The sequence below is a fragment of the Alexandromys fortis genome, unplaced genomic scaffold, assembly GCF_014885135.2.
Source record: "Alexandromys fortis isolate MF-2015 unplaced genomic scaffold, M_Fortis_MF-2015_v1.1 scaffold_134, whole genome shotgun sequence".
Lineage (NCBI taxonomy): Eukaryota > Metazoa > Chordata > Mammalia > Rodentia > Cricetidae > Alexandromys > Alexandromys fortis.
Genome location: NW_026068007.1, coordinates 4448951 through 4468880, shown reverse-complemented (window position 1 = coordinate 4468880; position 19930 = coordinate 4448951). Strand labels below are relative to the sequence as shown.

The 19930-nt window shown below is 45.3% G+C and overlaps 1 protein-coding gene across 1 annotated transcript in view; it reads left to right on the top strand.

The window, feature by feature from the left end:
- Positions 1-2452: 2452 nt before the first annotated feature.
- The window catches only part of LOC126513305 (UL16-binding protein 1-like), a 56073-nt gene continuing 38595 nt past the window's right edge, over positions 2453-19930 (top strand). Inside the window, exons 1-2 of the mRNA XM_050161603.1 lie at positions 2453-3084; positions 3472-3720. The gene's annotated coding sequence lies outside the window, so the exon portion shown is untranslated. The remainder of the gene's footprint in view (positions 3085-3471; positions 3721-19930) is intronic.

Sequence of the window (19930 nt, the reverse complement as noted above, 5' to 3'; positions counted from 1 at the left end):
CTTCAAGGATCTATAGAATATGGCATTTAAATGACTTAGGGTTCTGTTGACATGAGACATGATTGCTCCTGACAGCACCAATCTATTCCTGAGAGAATGTTGAGTACCAAAGACACTCCACTCGGAGTTTGTTTTCTTCTTGGCACATTTGGCCTTTGGGCAAGGAACTGCCCATGCCTCAACCACTGACAAAGTACATGGCATCCAGGAATGGATAAGCAGGACACAAGGAAAAAGACTGTCAAACCTTGCCAAGACAGGTTAAGACAGTTCTGAAATTTTTTCTGCCTCTGAAAATGGTCTGTCAGTTATGCTAGGCCTTAGCCAAAGTTGGTTGCTTTGATGTTGCAAATGAGACTTTGGGTGATTGCTTAGGTAGCTAATTGTTTCTGTCATTCTGATCACTTTGGAAGCTGCTTGATTGCACTTCCTATCCACTCCAATAATAGTTTTCCCTTCTTAGGCCTTTGATGGAGTTGAAGATTAGATAGTCATAGTTACTTTCCTCTTATGATTTAGCCAAGCTTATTTCCGATGCAAGATTTAGACTCATTGAAATAGAATTTTATTGAAACATTTGTCATGTATACTTTGCTTAATATTGCTTATGTTGTTTCTTATTTTATACTTGATATCTATTCCTATTGTATGTAGTTTTGAATTGGGTTTGGATCACTCTTGTTTAGACAAAAGGGGGAGATGATGGAGAACCTGGTCAGCCAATCATCTTTAAGAGTTGGCTCTTATTAGGGCGTGGCTTCCATGGGACCCAGAGCAAAACATGAGCACCTCCAGGTGCACTCTCTCTCTCTGTGACTTTTTTTCACAGGACATTGCTGTGCTTGGATTTTTTCATTTCCTGTTTCATGAATTTTCCCCTTTTAATAAATAAAATATTGTTTTATCCTTAACTAGCTTGGTTATTTTAACATTCATTGTGTTTTTAAAACTTGGCGTTAATTTTTTTCTCATTTTAAAATATATCCTAGTTTTCCTATGAATTCCCTATTTAACACGTAGCTATATGAAAGCATGTTCTTCAACACTAAAATGGTGGAGGTTTCAAACAAAACTTCCTGCTATTGATTTTGTATTTATTGCTATGGTTGTCAGGTAGCATTTTTATTATTTTATTTTTTATTTTATAGCATGACTTTTTTATTCTTTGTTCTTTGTAGGATCATCACCTGGCTCCCAAATAAATACATGGAGATTTATTCTTTCTTCTGGATGCACAGCATTAGCTTGGCTTCTTCCTTCCCAGTTTTTCTTGAACTATCCTATTTACCTTTTGCCTATGGACTTTTACCTTTTCTATTCTCTATTCTTTTCTTTACTTCCTACTCCATTGCTGGCTGAGTTGTGTGGCTGGCACCTTGTGTCCTTTCTCCTTGTCTTTCTTCTTTTCTCTCTCATTTATTTTCTTCTCCTGCCAGCCCCACCAATTTCTCTCTCGTGATTAGTTATTAACCGTTCACCTCTTTATTAAACCAATCAAGTGTTTTAGGCAGTTTCACAGAGTTAAACAAATGCAGCATAAAAGAATCCAACACATCTTTGCATCATTAAACAGTCCACAGCATATAAGAATGTAATATATCTTTAACTAATATTCCGCAATAGTCTATACTTTATATTCTTTAAACTCTATTTGGTGACCCAAAAATGAACTTTTATAGTGGCACACCCCTTTAAGCCCATCACTCGGGAGGCCAGTCTGGTCTACAAGAGATAATTCCAGGACCGGCTCCAAAGCAACCCTGTCTCAAAAAACAAAACAACAACAACAACAACATAAACCCACAAACTTTTCTTGTGTTAGTCCTCATAATAGTCATGGTCCGGTAATTGAAAATTGACACTCTCCCCCCCCCCAAAAAAAGGTCCTTCCTAAGCATGCCACTTGATTTACAAATTACTCTGAAGGAAGTGTCTGCTATGTAAGACTTGAGTGAGAGGCTCTATTTTTTAAAAACAATTTTCATACAATATAACTTATATTGCAGTCAGACATTAACATTCTGCACGATTGAACTGATCCTCAACCTGTGGGTCAAGACCCCTTTGGGGATCACACATCAGTTATTCTGCATATCAGATATTTACATTATAATTCATAAGTGTAGCAAAATTACAATCATAAATTAGCAATGAATCAAATTTTATAGTTGGGGGTAACCACAACATGAGGAATTGTATTAAAGGGTTAAAGCATTAGGAAGGTTGATGTTGTACCCAGATTATGACCCCCAGAGAGAGACTACCAGAGAGGCCCAGAATGTAATAAGCAAGGTGTAATTAGCATAATGCAAACATGTTTGGAACCCCTGTCTCCAAAACCCCTCTGCAGCAAGTTAGAGAGAAGAGATATATCTCCTCTGCGGGGTAAGCTTTTAAAGGTGTAACTACAAAGAAGGTTTTTGAAGCTGCTTTTGGCACAAGTGCAAGATCTTTTGTGCTCTTATATCCTGCTTCTTTATCATCAGGTGGCTGGCTGGCTAAGTGACCTTGTGCTCAAATCTCCCGGGTGGGAGAGGGGAAGGCCACTATCTTCGTGGGAAACATTCTGCTAAAAAATTTCTTCTTACTCCTTTGAGAATACGGGGTGAGGGTCCCACAGTTGAGAAGCACTGGTCTAGAGCAGAATGCCCTGTGTAGTGTGCTCATACATCAGGTAACAGTACTTGGTTTTGTTCTCAGATTTGAATGTCTGAAGCTCCCAGGTTACTCTGGAGAACCACATGACTTCCGAATGATACCAGATGATTGAAATCAATATTTATGGACACATCCCCGTAGTGGCTTTTCAGTTGTATTTTAATAAATAAAGCTTGCCTAGGGGTTGCGAAAGTAAAACTGCCCCACTGGTCAGCCTTACAGCCAAGCAGTGGTAACACACACCTCTAATCCCAGTGGCCACACTAGTTGCTGTAGAAATCGGTCTGTGCATGCCTTTAATCCCAGTGGTGCACACCTTTAATCCCAGCCCTAGAACGGATTATAAGACTGGAAGAGACAGTTCTCAGACACAGTCTCTTTCTGAGATTCCTGGACGCAGGATTGCCATTTTGGACTGAGGTCGAGGTAAGAGCCAGAGGCTAGCTGCTTGTTTTTCAGATCTTCAAATTAAACTCTCTCCGAGCTTTTATTAATTGTAGTTCACATCCCTGGTCTACTTTCTGCTTTTTTCATTGGTTGGAGACAGTGGTGCTAAACTGTGGAGTGGTTTGGGGGATGAAGGCCTTCCTAAGAAAGCAGAAGACAGCTTAAAGCATAAATAAGCTGTTTGCTGTTGTCACTTTGTACCCAAAGGACAATCTCACTTATTATAAACAAAGGAGGGACTGGAAATCAAATAACATGGGTCCTCTGCAGAGTCGACACTTTGGGCTTGTTTTAATCTGTCTGTGGGGGAACGTCCTCTGCCTTGGTGGAAAGGTCACTGGTTACTTTCAGTTTTTCCTTTTATAGCTAAAGCATAAGGGCTAGGCTTCTTAGACCAGGAAATAAGCACTTCCTGTAATTGAGAAAGAGGAACTCCGAAGTTTAGAGGGACTTACCCAGGCTGTAGAAGGGGACCCTGACCAGCTTCAGAGAAGACCCCAGACCTGTCCAAGACCTGCAAACTGTGCAGTTTCTGCTATGCTGTCCTCTGAGTCACAGCCTGAGCTGATGTGGGCTCTGCAGGGATGCAGCTGCTGTGAATCCATCCCAGCTCCTGTAAGTAACTCCTCACCACACCCCTGTTAGCAACCCCAAAGAAAACCCTGTGGTCCCCCAAGATGGATCTTCGTGGTGTTGGTACTCTGTTCTGTCAGAGGTTCCCTTTCTGGGGAGAGAGAGAGAGAGAGAGAGAGAGAGAGAGAGAGAGAGAGAGAGAGAGTGTGTGTGTGTGTNAGAGAGAGAGAGAGAGAGAGAGAGAGAGAGAGAGTGTGTGTGTGTGTGTGTGTGTGTGTGTGTGTGTGTGAACGTCTCTGGTACAACTTCAGTTTTCATAAGGCCTATTCGGTTTGTGCGATCATGTCTTGGTTTGATAGCAGCAGACAGTGGAATAGTGTGGCAGGCTTTGTCTGCACAGCTGTTGTTATCCTGAGTGTGTGGATGCTGGCTGTGTAAAAGTCGCTCTGTAGAAATGGAGGGAAGGACGAACTTTACAAAGCCAGTCACTGAGCAGGCCTGCAGTCTAGAGTGGAGGTGCAGAACACAGGAAATCTGTCTCTTCCACTCCACAGCACCATTAATTGCAGAAATATTCTCAGGGAATAGTCTGGAGACTTGCGAGCCTCTCTCACTCCCTGAAGGGAAGGCTGACAGGCCTGCTTTTGTGCAGAGTTCAGCAGTGCAGCCCCCATGTCATGGCTGGAACACAGGGTTCTCTTATACCCTTTTTTGCTTGTCTTTAAGAGATTCTTGATAATTGGTGTGTCTGCTTTAGTAAATGTTTTTACTACTATGTCTTTGGCTCGTCCTCCTTGGACAACATTTTGGTGACCTGGTTGAGGAACTCTTCATTTGGCTCCATTGTTCTCTCTTTTTCTCTGTGGCTTGTGGCAGTTGATGGGACAGTTCATGGGCAGCTGAAGGTTTCTGTCTGGGAAGGTTTTGCAGTGAGAATCAAAGCTCCAGACTATGAGTCTGAAAGCAATTAGCCCCGTACACCAACAGAGAAGTCTACAAGTCACCGCTTAACTTGTACCTCAATGTCCCATGACCCCTGACAAATGAAGGGGGTTTTGAGTACAGACCACCCAAGCCCTTCTCAGACAGACCCATTCTGGGGTCAGCAGCCTCTCAGTTGCATGTGCTGCAGGCCTTGGCAGATGCCCAGGGATGAAAATTACACAAGGTCAGAGTTGTGGAGGTTTGAATAAGAATGTCTCCCATATATTTGAATGCTTGGTCATCATGGATTGGCAATTTCTAAGAGAGATTAGGTTTGGGATCCCACTTTGAAGAGGTGTTACCTTATTGAAAGAAGTGTGTCATCGGGGGTAGGCTTTGAGGTTTAAAAAGCCCATTTCAAGCCCACAGTCTGTATCTTCTTGCTGCCTTTGGATCATGATGTAGAACTCTCAGCTACCATATCTGCCTGGGTACCACCAGGCTCATCATCACGAGGATAATGGACTAAACCTGTGAAATCCCCAAATCAAGGCTTTCTTTTTAAGAGTTGCCATGGTCATGGTGGCTCTTCACAGCAATAGAACACTGAACAAGACCATGTTTCTCACAAGTTGCTTTTGGTAGAGTGTTTGTCACAGCAAAAGACTGAGACTAGAACAACAGACAAGATTCATCCTCTGGATGTACTGCAGTGCTCCAGGGATGGCTTCTTGGAACTGGTCAGAGAAGAGCCCACAGCACAGGACACAGAAAATCTAGGCTGGTTCATTCTGGTAGTGGAAGAGTACGGATCAAGAGTGGATGGAACAGCAAACATTTTCAGGGGAAGAGTGCAGAGTCCATGCTGTCTGTGGATGCTATAAATTCCCTCAAACCCCTTTCTTCTGTATGTTACTGTGGCCTTGGTATTTATCACAGCAATAGAAAAGTAACCAATCCCACTACTATGACAATGCTGAAGGCTTCTTCACAGGACAGTTGTTTTCTATTACACCTGCTAAGCTCTCGCTCTATAGCGTGAAAGCAGCCAGAGGAAAAAAACATCCAGGAAGAGCATAGCTGGACCTGCCTCTAGGGCCCTATGACCCAGGACAATTTGTCAGCCGGAGGTGTCAGTTCTAGGAAATGGCCCTGTGTGGAGTTCATGGCAGTGTCTAATTGGAGAATCACCTTGCTTGGGCAGAACCCAGGCTGACTCACCTGCAGCAGGGAAAATAGGCTCCATTTCATTGTCTCCTGGCATGGTCCTGAGCCCTGGGAGAGAGCAGCCTGGTCCTGGGCTATCAGAAAACCCCCCAAGCTTCAGACAGACATCATGTGATGCGCTCTTTCACAGTCAGAGAAGATATCCAGAAGTGAGGCATCACTGTAGGGACATAACAGGCCACTGTGTGTTGAAAGCTGCCTAGCAGGGAGGGACAGAACTCTTGTCTGACAGAACACCTCCTGTTCCCCAGGTAACTCATCTAGAGTAAGGGACCAAGGTTAGTTCTCAAATAAGCTGTCACCTCAGGTTTCAAGGAGTGTCCTCGATGCCCATGGGATCCAAGTGATTCACTGGACAGCAAAGCAGAGATCAAGAGGCCCTAAACCCAGGCCCTCCCCGTCCTCCTCTCCCCTTGCTGGCGCTGCCCCCTCATCCTCCACCCTTTCCTTTAAGGGTGCTGCCTTGCTCCTCTCCCAGTTCCTAAGCAGCCTCCCTCCCCTCTTCCGGACGTTGGCTCCTCCCCCACCCCACGCCGCCTCCCTCCCCTCTTCTCAAAGTCCACTCCTTGCTCCTCCCCCTACACTGCCTCCCTCCAGGTGCCCTCGCTGCCCCACACCCCTCTTCGCACTGACTGCTCCTCTCTCGGCACTGCTCTCGTTCTCCTCCCAGGGCGGAGCTGACCCGCTCCCTTCTTCACTGTGCCTCCTTCTCTCCCCGAGCCTGCCTGCGCTGCCCCTGTCTCCTCTTTGCGATGGCCGCTCCCCTCCTCTCGCTGTCCCGCTCTCCTCTTTGCGATGGCCGCTCCCCTCCCTGGGCCCGCGCCTCCCCGCTCCCTTTTTCGTGCTCCTCGCTCCCCTCCTCGCGCCCCCTCTGCTCCCTTCCTCTTCCCAGTGGCTACTCCCCTCCCTGCGCAGCCTTGATCCCAGTTCGCTGCCCTTCTTTCTTGCACGAAGGGCGCAATGTGAACCGAGAGGTGAGGACACTGTTGTCCTGGGCTCCCATACCCCGTGGCCTCTTCACCTCACCAGCAGCTGTTCCTTCAGGGACCGTGGACAAAAGAATCTGAAACCAGTGAGACCGGATGAGATCGTTTCCAGGAGCTGGTTTCAAGGTATCAAGGCCGGTTACAGTTAGACTTAGTATAGTTTATACACAACCACGCCCAGACCCTCTCTACTTACCACATGCCACGCCCACTCCACTTATTCACCTCTCTCGCCCCCCCCCCTTCGATGCTCCTCCCCTTCAGATGCTGGCCTTTCAGAAGAAAACTGAGGTCCTTCCCACCACCCTGAGACTCTTGCTGGGTCGCAAGCCTGAAAACAGAAGTGTGGAAACTTAACTCCGGTCTTGGGGCGGTTTCCTCCTAGCTCTCTTGCTGCCCTCCTTGCCCTCACTGCCTTGCTTGTTTGCTTGTTCGCTGCTCTTGCTTCCTTGCTGCCTTGCTTGCTTGCCTGCAGGCTCCCTCAAAGGAAGGAAAGCTCAAAGTCGTCCTCCCAACCCCTCCCCCAAGTAGGATCTAGTAGGTTCCCCAGGGCACCCTGCCAAAGGAGGGCTGCTTGCCCTGTCTGTCACAACTGACTGGGAGATGTTCCTCCATTGCCTGCGCCCTAGGGCTAGCCTACCCCAGCACTTAGTTTTATCTCCTCATTCCCACCCCTCCTGGGAGCATTGACCTCATCTTGGGAGAAACTAAACCAGGCCCAACTTCTAGTACAAAAAACAATGTAACTAAGGGATAAAGGGACTTTCCAGTATGAACTCCTCCAATATTTTTTTCTCAAGACAAGGTTTCTCTGTGTAGCCCTGGCTGTCCTGGAACTCACTCAAGACCAGGCTGGCCTCCAACTCAGATATTTGCCTTCCTCTGCCTCCCAAGTGCTGGGATTAAAGGCGTGCACACACTGCCCAGTTTGACGAGTCCCATTTTTTTAAAAATATTTATTTATTATGTATACAGTATTCTATCTGTGTGTATGTCTGCAGGCCAGAAGAGGGCACCAGACCTCTTTACAGATGGTTGTGAGCCACCATGTGGTTGCTGGGAATTGAACTCATGACCTTTGGAAGAGCAAGCAATGCTCTTAACCACTGAGCCATCTCTCCAGCCCGACGAGTCCCATTTTTACGACTCACACAAGACAACGAATAAATAGACTGTTGCACAATCTTAGGGTATAAGTGTGACTATGAAAACAGTGGGGGCTCTCCAGCCCGGGCTCCCTGCTGCTACTGTAATTCCTCAAGGACATTAAATTATTATACTTGGCTTAAAAGCCTCCTTTTTTATAGCTGAGCAGTGGTGGTGCACGCCTTTAATCCCAGGACTTGGGAAGCAGAAGCAGGCAGATCTCCGTGAGGTATAGGCTAACTCTGGTCTACAGAGTGAGTTCCAGGACAGGCTCCAAATCTACAGAGAAACCCTGTCTTGAAACCCAAAAATGACTGCTTTTTCTCCCTTCCTTTAAATCCTGATGCTGAAGAACTTTTTTTTTCATTCTCCATTCCTATTTTAAACAATCAATAACCGATATATGTGGAAAATTCTGCCATAGGGGATGGAAGAATAGCCTCCCAACATGTCAATATTCTGTACATAAGCATGTAAGCCGGTTCTGATAAAATTTCCTTATTGGTCATTCTTTGTATGGACGACTTGCTCCTCTCCTGTTCATAATTCAGTACTTAAGTGAGTGTTTAACTTTTATGGAAAACAAACTTAAAACAGCAAAATTTAAGCATATCTGTGAATAAAATACAAAAACAATCACCTCATAGTTACCTAGAATACATTATCACTTCACTGCAAATTGGCCATCATCCCCTCAGCTTAAAACTTAAAACTTAGTTACACTAGTATTGTTTGTTTTTTAGTTCTGTGCTTACAATTGGTCTGACAAAATGGTCAGACTCGGGGCGTTTGAGGCAACCGCCAAGAAGAAAATGAATCTATGGACCATCTTTATGCTCTTAAACATTGGACAAAAAGTACAACTAAATGTAACAGAAAATTAAAATTCTACTAGCTGCACCCAGGATTCTCACCATGACTTGGCTGCACTGGGAGAACTAAGTTCCCAGTATCCTCTAAATCCTAATTAATCCCCATTTGTGATCTGAATTATTCTCGCTCTCTTGCTCCAGTGACTAGACTCCTTTCCTGGCTGTCCTGTAGGATGGTGTTCTGTGAGTTTTTCCCCTCAAATAAATAACCCTTTGAATCCAAACTGCTGTGGGATTGTTTTGCGCATTATACATGGGTTCTGGAGAACTCATGTGTAGTGATGCGGCAAGTAGGCCTGCTTTTTCGTCCTGCCCAGCTCCCACACGGCTAGCTTAGCCCCGGAATAACAACATACAAATTGTATTCATTTAAACACTGCCTGGCCCATTATCTGCAAAACCTTATTGGCTAACTCTCACATATTGATCTAACCCATTTCTAATAATTTGTACTGCCACTTGACTATGGCTTACCGGCATGAGCTTAACCAGTGTCCGTCTCAGAGAGGAGAGCCATGGCGTCTGCCTGACTCTGCTTTCTTTCTCCCAGCATTCTGTTCTGTCTACTCCACCCACCTGAGGGCTGGCCTATCAAAAGGCCAAGGCAGCTTCTTTATTTAACCAATGAAAGTAACACATAGTAACTCCTACAGCACTCATGATACAGAGAGACATTTTGAAATGCCAAGAAGAGGGCATTGAAGCCCCTGGAACTGGAGTTCCATGTGGTTGTGAACTGCCATGTGGGTGCTGGGAATTGAGCCTAGGTCTTCTGCAAGAGCAGTAAGTATTGCTAACAGACATACCATTACTCCAGCCCCCATAGACAAATTCTTAAAAGCTTTTAGGTGAACCCAACTCAACACGTACTCATTTGTGCTACTCACATATACATTAGGTAAAGAAAACTGAAATTTAAGCATCCTCGGGCAACGTTGATAAACTGCATTGAGAAATGACTTTATTAAGCGCCTTTGCAATATACTGAAAATCCCTCTGTACTGGGTAAACTGTGGACCTGGGTCCTTCTGGTCACCCTGCTGTGGAGCAGCACATCACAGTTTCTAGACGTTTCTCCTACTTCTGCTGTGACACTAACAGGCTCAAACTATGAGACCATTGCCAGAGAAACAGACTTTAGAGGCTGGGCTGTGGGAACGAGGATGACGTGGCAATCTTGAGCTTCACTGAGGCTGAGCGTGACAAGTGGGCTCTGGGAGAGGGGTGTGATCCACCCAGGAGGTGCTAGATCTGAACTTGGGGTGGTCCTTCACATTCCTGTCTGCAGACAGACATGTCATACTTCATCCTTTCTGTGAGAGAATCTAGAGCATGCTAATTCTTATTTCACTTCATCTCATTCTTGTTTTATTTGCTGAGTTAGAACAGTTGGCTGTGATTTCTTCCCATCAGTGACAACACAGAAAAAGGAGTGCAGCCACAATGATAATTAAATCCCACTCAACTGTGATAAATACATCCCCTTAAATAAAAATCACCACCATTCCAATTACATCTAACATGGCAGGACTGTGAGAGACTGAGTACAGTGGGCAAATATCTCTCAAAAACCATTCAGGAGCACTAAGTAGACACAAGACAAGGGTCTTTCTCTGCAAGGAGCATGGCAGGAGATTGTACAAGTGAGGCTTTAGGAAGCTTGTTTCATACGATTGTTGACCATTCTTGGTGTCTGAGCTGAAGCTACATATTGGGCTGACAGATCAACAGACTTCAATTTGGGGTCTGGAATATGGCTCAGCTGGTAAGAGGACCTGCTGTGCAAGCATGGGGACCTGAATTTGATTTCCTAACCTTCCAAGCAAAAATTTTGCAGGGGTGGGTGTGCCTGTAAATTCAGGGACACGGGACATACAAGCAGGAGGATCAATGGAGCCTGAGGGCTGCAGGCCTAGCTCCAGTTTAGTGACAGACCTTGGTAATGTTTCTTCACACAGGGAATAAGGTGGATTCAATTTTTTCTGGTCTCTAATTTGTGATATGGATGCATGGCAGAGGCTTCCTGGAGAAAAGCTACAACTTGGCATAGATAGGAAACTGTTAGGAACGGTCACATTGCCCTTGCTTTCTACAACAATACCTGGCTATCTCTCTCATAATTGGGATGTAATAATCCTATCCAGGGAGATGCAACAAACACACATGCACACACACATGCACACACACGCGCGCGCACACACACACAGAGAGAGAGAGAGAGAGAGAGAGAGAGAGAGAGAACAGGCAGACAGATAGAGTTCTATAGTGCCAATGATCCATGCCAGTTTATCCTTCTGAGGCATCTATACTAGGACAGGTGCTGGGTATGGCACAGGGAAGGTCCTATTTGGAAAATCATAATATGGACCCTTATGGTCAGACCCAAGCAGGTGACACAGGGCAATATACAAACATATGTTATTTGTTTATTTTTTTCAACTTTAATTTCACAAACTGATGTGTTCATCTGTGTGCCTGTGTATGAGTATGTCCCCATGCATGTGTGCACCTGCTGAGTTCAGACAGCAGCCTCAGATTCCTTGGAAATAGAGATTCAGGTTGTCGTGTGTTGCTTGGCATGAATGCTGGGAACTGAACTCTGTTTCTCTGGAAGAGCAGCAAGAGCTCAGGATGCTCAGGTAACCCAGACACCAACATGCATCATCCAAAGTAGCTTTTAGCATCACACTGAACCCTGGGAGAGGGGCCTCTGGTCATAGGGTGTCAGTGATTGCAAGGCCTCAGGGACCCTCTTGAGCTGGGCTTTTCTCCTACAAGGTAGGTTGCACATTAGGTAGACAGGTCCAGTATGCAGAGATGAGCCTCAGAAGGAAATCAGGACAGTGGCACAGTGAGTGAGTCAATTGGGTGGCCAGGGCTTCCACAGTAGGAGACCTTTTTCTCCTACTTGTTCCCTGGATAATACACCTAACACACCTTCCCGTAGAGGTGGAACATGGGTCAGAGACTAGGTCCCCAATAATCCACTACCTCATGTCCCCATGGGTTATGTGACAAAGAACCCACAGGACAGCAGAGGAGAGAGTTGTGGGTCACAAACTTCAGTGTTCATGTCCCCATGGGATATGTGACAAAGAACCCACAGGACAGCACAGGAGAGAGTAGTGGGTCACAAACATTAGTCCCTCTTCCTGTCACCTCCAGGTCTCCAGAAGCCACAGGAAGCACAGGAGTCACTCTTTTCTCTGAAACAGGAACCTCTGACTTCACTTGGGGGAGGTGCTGTGGGGGATGGGCACCAATATTGTGATATTGCATATGGTTTAATCTGGGGTCAGAAGGATAGGTCAGAGGCTGAATCTGGTCTCCTGTTCCTCTTTGAGTATTTGATGTAGAGGAAGCTATTGTATGGCTTCCCAGTTTGGAAATATTTAGTACCTGACATTTACAGAAAACCTGATTGCTGCCTAAATGAATACCATTATCTGATGCTGCCTGTCCAGGTGGTGAACTAGATGGGCCTGGGGTGCAAGGGCAGAAGCCTCCATGTGTTCCTACTCTGTGCCATTTAACTGACCCAAACAGTGGAAATGGAGCCCCACCCTCTGCTTTGGGTCCTGTAGTGAGAAGGGGTGGGTTTGCTGGAGGAGAGTATCCTCAGTCAAGGGTGTGTGAGTGTTGACAGCTAGTGAAGGCGGGGCTTAAACCTGTTCTCAGTGGATTAGTGAGGCAAGGCAGGGAAGAGACGTGACCTGAGGGGTCACTCAACAATAAACCAAGTGAGTGGGCTGTAAACCTTGGTTTGGTGGGACAGGCCCTCAGTTCCTGCATTTGAGTTCAAGTTTGTAGTTCAAGGCCAGCTTGGAATACAGAGGGAAGACAAGGCTAGCCTGGGCTATGGGGTGAACTTTTCCATCAAAGACAAATTTGGTTCGGAGAGGGGTGAGATGTGTGGAGCAGCTGCTGATTGCATGTGCTGTGATCTTCTGTTAAAGCACACTGAGAAATTCAAACGCTAAGAGCACAGAGAATGCCTGAGAGCTAGTCTGGGGACAGTGGGGAAGGGCTGGGGTGAGGACAAGAAGGAACTTGAAACCTGGGCTCTTCTGGAAGGAGTTCAGAGAAGCTGAATTCCCAGGCTGTCTTCTGCCCTGTTACTCCAACCCTCATCCCCACCCCCACTACAATCTGATCCTGTGAGCTCATCAGCTAACCTGGGACACATCCTGCTCATCAGCAAGGACAGAAATAGGTGGCAATGAGTGACCTTGGTGGCTGTACCTAGTGCCGTGGTTTCTTCTCCAGACATGGCTGCTGTAGAAGCAACTTGGGCTGTCAAAAACTAAGGGAAAGTCTTAGTCACTCTTATCAATGACCCCACCCACAGAAAGTCTTTGAAATTTGGGCTGTGGGTTTTAGTTTCTCTTTAATATAGCTAAAATCAGTTCCTAGTTCTCATTGGTTTGCCCAGATCCTTTCAGAGCCACTCCAGGGTCCCTGAAGGCTGGTGCCTACTCCCTGAGGATGGCAATGTTGCCACTCCAGTGACTCATATCCCAGGGAGCACTCAGGCTGTGGGAAGGCATTTGAAGGCAGGGACTCCAAGCTTCTGCATCCACAGTGCCAGGAGCCCAGGGTTACTTAAGAAGGTACTCGCTGGCTCTGTTCTTGGAGACCTTGGTCAGCAAATGTGGACAGAAGATAAAGGAAATGCCCACAGGGACTGCAACCAGAGGCAAGTTATCCAGGCTGCAGTGTGCATGCTTTTGTGGGGTCAGCTACAGCCACACCCCCACTCCCCACCTTTGATGCCTCCAGCTTCCTGCTGCCCTCCTAGGGAGCCTTCTAGTATTTCTCTGGCCATGGCTATCCAGCTCTACACCCCACCTCCTCTCTTCCTATCTGCTGTATCTCCACCTTCGAGTACTCCTCTCTCTCTCTCTCTCTCTCTCTCTCTCTCTCTCTCTCTCTCTCGGAGTTTTATTGTGTATCCCAGGCTGTCCTTGAACACACTCTGTAGACAAGGCTGGCCTCAAATTCACAGAGACTCAATTGCCTCTGCATTCAGAGTTCTGGGATTAAAGGCCTGTGCCCCCACCTGCCGACTTCAGTGAGCTCCTCAATTGTAGCCTTCATCCACTCATTCTTGTAATACCTCAGCCACTAGTCAGTTGCATTTATACACCTCAAGAGACTGTCTGAGGCCGCTGTGCAGCCTGAGTGACCTGCAGTCTGAGACAACCACTACCCAGTGCTCCTTCAGCACACACTGGCTGGGGAACTCCCTGCAGGGAACTCAGAGGAGAGATAAAGCTGTGTCCCCATGGTGCTTAGGGTGAGGTCTTCCTGACTGGGGTTTGAATGTGCACTATGGAAGCACTTTGAAGAAACCGTCGTCTATATGTGTTTGAGTTTCCTTTTAGAGTTTCTGTAGTTGTTCTAAGTAACTGCTTATGTGCTGCTTGCTGTGCCTGTGATTTGATGGGCTTTTTATCTACCTTTACACATGCTGTGATATATGTAATGCAAATATGTACATGTTCCCATGATAAGGTTTTCCCAAAAGGTGTTAATACAAATGCCCTTCTACATAAAGCTGTACATGTAAATTTAGTGCTGATTCCTTTTAATTCACTGGATGTAAGCAAATGTAACAAATTAGTTACTTCCCCTTGACCTTAGACACACGCGACCTATACAAACTGTACAACATCCCTAGATAATTGACTTGAGGTGCTGAGACAATTAATTAATCGCACTCTAACCTTTGACACCATCTTCCAGCTACATTTGTAAGTGAAAGGAAGTGGTCAGATGTGGCCGTGTCCAGGCTTTCCAGACATTCAGAGAAGAGTCCCACAAAATGTGAAAAATTTTAGGAAAGAAAGGAAAACAGAAAGGAAACAATGTGAGAATGATACATGGAGTGTTACATGTGTGAAAACACAGACACAAGGAAAGGGAATTATTTTTGGATAAGAAAAAGATTTTTGTAAAAAGTGAATTGACTTGATCAACAAAAGCCATAGAGTTAATCATTGCCACAAGGAGATATGCTAACATTAAAAATGATATTTTATTTTAAACTACAATTATTCAATGGCCCACCTGGTAGTTCACCTGTCCTCTTGATTAGAGAGACATCCTTAGTTACTGTGGTGATTTGAAAGGAAATGGCCCGCCAAGTAAGTGGCACTATTAGGAGGTATGGCCTTGTTGGATGAAGTGTAGTCTTTTTGGAGGAAGTGTGTCACTGTGGGGGTGGGCTTTGAAGTATATTTTTCTCAAGCTTCCCTCAGTGTGACAGTCGACTTCCCATTGCCTGCACCACATGAGAGTAAGGGCTCTCCTCTGCAGCACCACATCTGCCTGCATGCCACCATGCTCCCCTTCACGATCATGATGGACTGAACCTCTGAAATGTAAGCGAGCCACCCTCATTTAAATGCTTTCTTCTTAAGAGATGCCATAGTCATGGTATCTCTTCATAACAGCAGAAACCCTAAATAAGACAGAGTTGGTACCAGGGACTGAGATACTGCTGTGATAGGCCTAACCACGTGTTTTGGGGGAAGAATCTGGACTTTGATATTTGAATTATGAAAACAGTGGAATGGTTTAAGCACTGCTTTATGGTCCATACCAGTAGGGGCATGGAAAACAGTGGTGCTGAGTGTGATTTGATGAACTGTGGGGGGCTCAGTCTGCAGGTATCAGAGGACAAAAATTTTGCCATGTTGCCTAGAGTTCATTCTTTTGATATTTTGGTGATGAAACTGGCTGCCTTTTGCCCTTTAGGAAGTGTCTACCTGAGGCTAAAGTGGAGAGTTTTGCGTTAAATCTGTTGGCAGAAGGAATCTCAAAACAGCCTAGTGTAGACCCTTGTGTGGATGTTAGTGGCAATTCCATTGAAGATTTAACAGTGCAAAGGAGCAAGCAGAGGAGGGTAAGTTACAAAATGTAAATTTTGAGGAGAACACAAGCATCAGTAAATAGAAAGGAACTAAGCTCTGTGTTCAGGGAGGTAATTTGATTAAGAAATGGAAGAAGGGGAATGGTGGCCTCAGGGCAAGATCCCGGCCAGCTAAATTTCCAACCTGTGGGGAAAAAAAATCTAAAGAAAAGATTAGAGGTTGGTATGGTGGTTCATGCCTCTAATCCCAGTACTGGGAAGGCAGAGGCTGGCAGATCTCTGAGTTTGAGACCAGCCTGGTCTACCAAGCACATTTCAGGACAGTCAAACAGACAGTGAAAGAAAGACAGAAAACAGGTGAAGATATAACTGAATGAGGGAGCACTGTTCCAATCCCGAAACATCAGAACTTGGCAGCTTTGGTCATTTGATCTGGGTTTAGAGTTAAGGATAAAGAAAGGAGTTATGAAATAAAGACACTAAAGCAAGGCATGTGTCAGGAATGTCCCTGAATGAAGGCCAAGTAGAGAGGCCACTGGTGAAGCTATTAAGTTGAAGTCTGGATTGCCTTGGAGAACAGGTCCCGTGGAGTCAGCAGTGAGGACTGAGAGTTCAAACCTGGACTCGGGGTCCAAGGCTGAACTGCACATGGCACATCCCAGAGCTCAGGAGTGTCGTGTCCTTAGAGACCTCGCAGGTCCCTCCTAACACAGCTGCTGCTACATCTAGCATAGCAGGACAAGGTGAGGATCCAGGTAGTCACCTAGAGACACTCAAATTTCTGTCTTCCAAGCATTGTGCCTGCCATTCAATCTGAGACAGTGAGTTTGGGGTCTCACACCACTTCTGGAATGATAGCAAACACCTTTTCTGTGGCCAGCCGAGTCTAGTGTCATAGGCCAGGAAACATTCATTTTAGGAGCTTCAGGCCAGTGGGTTTTCTTTATCTGATGCATCACATGTCCTCCAGGCAGAGAGAGATAGAACAGCAAGGCCATTTGAACTGTGACTGTGGAGGTTAGAATAGGTTTGGCAAGCACAGAGTCATGTTTGAATGCTTGGTTCACAGGGAGTAGCACTATTAAGCAGGGTGACCTTGTTGGAGGTGTGTCCTTGCTGGAGGAAGTGTGTCACGAAGGTGGGTTTTGAATTTTTAGAAGCTCAAGTTGGGCCAGCTTTCAAATCAAGATGTAGAACTGTCAATTCTTCTCTCCAACACCATGTCTGCCTGAAAGCTGCCATGCCATGTCATGATGGTAATGGGTTAAACCTCTGAAACTGTAAGCCAGCCCCAATTAAACGGTTGCCTTTTTTAAGAGTTGCCGTACTCATAGTGTCTCTTCACGGCAGTTGAAACCTAAAGTTGGTTCCCCTACTGAGCTGAAGTCTTTGCTGTCAAAGCAATCTTCAACTGCCTTGAGCTTGTGTGGTCACTGGGAGGGGGATAAAGTCACACAAGTCTGGCTTTCAGACTAGAGAGCATCAGGCACAAAAGGAGACTCCTCACTGATCCCTGTTAACATTTTAATAGTGCTTACAGCAATGGTCCTTCTTGAAACTGCCATGCTTGCCTGGACACACTTGGCTTTGGGGCTGAGCTGAGTCAGATCACAGGGACCTGTTCACAAGGCTGGGATCTGTGGGATGTGATCTGAGTGAGGTTTGCTTCTTTCTGTTCTGCTTTAATTTTCAATTAATTTACCTAAACAAACATTATGAGTTGGGTCCCCTCACAGATGAGACCATGTGCCTGCCCAGCCCTCTTACCTCTGACTCTTCATCTACCTGGAGTGGAGGCTTCTCTCATTTTAGCCCAGGGGTCAGGTGTCACCTGAACAGTGAAATGTTACACTGTGCCATAGACCCTGGTTCAACAGAGCAAGCTTAGTGTCTGTTCTCCAGTCTCTGGCACAGTTGATGAATTCTATTTATATCACCAAGTATTTTGACTAGATTGATAAAACATGTGTATTTCAGATTTCAGATTACTTTGCTAAAGGCCTGCTTTCTCATTCGATTTTTTTTAACAAACACTACCTTGCCATGAATATGCTGTCAGAAATGTAGGTGGATGTATCTCTCTACAATATCAGTATTTATTGAATAATGATGAATTCACAATCTTATATCAGTTTCTTTGGCTACAATTTGCCAAAGACTTCCAATTATTTCTGATAAGGGGTCACTAGCAAATATGAGTTCTTTTATTCCAATATCCTTTACTAATTTTACTCTCAGATCTTATATTACATATCAGACAGTATATATGTGCATGTGTGTATGTGTGCATGCACACTTGCATATATGTGATGTATGTGTGTATGTTAGGGAATATCAGAAAAAGATACTTGTATCATGTGTGTACTTATATGTGATATGTGTTATGGAATGGTCATATAAGGATTAACAAATCCACACACAAAAGCTTCACTCAGCACAGAGGTAAAGATTGGTTCAGATGCAGTTGTCCAGATAAGATATTAAGGAGCCAGCTGGAGAGCTGCAGACAAACAGGGCTTAGCCAGGTTCAGGATTGAGTGGAGCTGCAGGGGGTAAAGTCAGGACCATGGGATGGGGATGGGAGGGGAGGGACAGAGTCAGGATGACTGGACTACATGGGTAGGAACAGAAGCATGTGACAGCTGAAGCACAGGGGACAATCAGTTCTCTCCTTGTTGGTCTCTTGATACACGCATGGGAGTCTGTGGTGAGGTTGGCGGTGGGCATAATATTGTTGTGTTAGGTTGTGTTGTGGGATAGTATTTCAACTATGTAAGATGCATTACATTATGTGAAGGTGTGTTACATTTGTTTATGTCGAAGAATAACTATGTGAAGATGTGTTACATTTGTTTATGCTGCATTGGTTTAATTATGTAAAGATGTGTTGCTGTTTCACCTTGCTGGCCTAAAGGCACCTGATTAGTCTAACAAAGGCTGAATGGCCAGTAGCTAGGCAGAGGAGGGCGTGGCAGGGCTGTTGGGCAGACAGAATAACTAGGAGGAGAAATGTGGTTCAGAGAGGAGGAGAGAAGAGGAGGCTGAAAGAGAAGGATTCACCAGGGGTCAGAAGACAGGCAGCCGCCAACTAGCCAGAAATGGAGACAGCAGGAAAGTAAGACACACGGAAAGAAAGGTTAAAAGCTCCTAGGCCAAACATAGATACAGAGAAACAAGTTAATTTAAATTGTAAGAACTAGGTAGAAGTGAGAACAGGACAAGGCCAAGCATTCATAGCTAACAAGTTTCTGTGTCATGATTTGGGGGCTGGTTGGTGCCCCCCACCAAATAAAAGCCTGTTACAGGTGTTTTCTTCTTTTGGGTCCAGGTGAGGATGTGGTTCCTTCTTCAGTTTGGGATATTTAAATTTTTTATCAGGTCTGATTTTTCAGATGTTGTCTTATTTCGAGTTTCTATTGCTGTGGTGAGACACCATGACTAAAAAGAATTTATTTGGTTTACACTTCCACACTGTAGTCCAACACTGAAGGAAACTAGAACCAAAATTCAAACAGGGCAGGACCTGAAGGATCTAAGCACAGGCCATGGAAGGGTGCTGCTTACTGACTTGCTCCATTGCTTTCTTGTAGAGCACATGACCACCAGCCCAGGGGTGGGACCACCCACATTAGACTGGGCTGGGCTGGACCCTCGGCCATCAACCACTAATTAATAAAATGCCCTACAGTTGGATCGTATAGAGACATTTTCTTAATTGAGGCCGCCTCCTTTCAGATAACTTTAGCTTGTATCAAGTTGACATAAAACTATCCAGAGCAGATATGGTTATGATATGTCCTCATGTGTCTAATTGATTATGATGTGTCTATCAGTGATGTCTTTTCACTTTTAGGAATAAGGTATTTATCTGACTTTCCTTTATGGGTGGCGCTGGACGGAAAGCATGTCTATGTGCACAGGCATCAATCATTTGCTTGTAAAATGGAGCCGCCATGGGCAAGACCCAGTCTGAAAGCCACCATTTTATACAGTAAGGAGTAACCTAGAGAAGGGCACAGCCCTATCTCCCCAAGGTCATAGTCTAAGAATGAGAAAGGGAACAGGACAAAGCAAGATGGAGTCACTGGTGACAATGACACGTTCCCCCTTAATAAAGTGAGACATGGAGATGGTCAACTTTAATATTTCAAACACGCTTGGTCAGAAGTGACATGGCACGGATTCCCAACATCATCGGGTTTTCTTTTTTTTTTTTTTTTTTT